Genomic DNA, 753 nt, shown 5'->3' on the forward strand with positions numbered 1-753 from the left:
ATATATAATTTTATACAAGTTTACTTACAGAGTTCATTAAATTTGTATTTCACATTGTTTTTCACATTCATTGTCCAACATGCACCTGTATATGACGCAGTTCAAATTGCTATGTACAGGTTCAGCAATAGGTAACAGAAAAATGGGTCCAGTGGTTCAGTAACCAAATGAGGGTATTTTAACTGATATATTAACTTTCTCACTGTATATCTAACTGACTTAGAGCTCCTTTGCCTAAAGAATTTGACTAATGAATCATCATGTAAGTAAAAACTAGCCAATATAAAACAGACCCCAACCACCACTTTGTAAGCCTATGTAAAGAGAAAATATTTTGTGTTCGGGGAACCTTGGGAGGCTGTAGTATCTGTAGTTCTCCCCACGGACAATAAAGTCTTCCTTGCTTCATCAAAAGGGCTTGTAGCACTGTTCCTTCACCTGGAGTTGCTGGACAGAAGGTCAAATTCCTGCAACAAAATGAAAAATGAAAGTCATTGATAGAGACTCTAAAGTCAAGTAAGACTCAGAGTGACTCTAAGAACCATATATTGGAACTTTGACCTGTCCTGCATCATCCTCATGATTTCTGCTATGCTCAAGCTCATTATTACACTCACTGTATCATTCAATCTCCCTGAAAGCCTTCATTCCTCTCTTTTGTTAACCCTTCACCTTTTCCACCATGATGTGTTTAAGAACTTGTCCATCCATTCTGACAACAAACCCAAAGTATATGTGATACAGTTTTTTTTT

The sequence above is a fragment of the Elephantulus edwardii genome, unplaced genomic scaffold (genome assembly GCF_000299155.1).
Source record: "Elephantulus edwardii isolate Elephantulus edwardi_28Jun2011 unplaced genomic scaffold, EleEdw1.0 scaffold00166, whole genome shotgun sequence".
Lineage (NCBI taxonomy): Eukaryota > Metazoa > Chordata > Mammalia > Macroscelidea > Macroscelididae > Elephantulus > Elephantulus edwardii.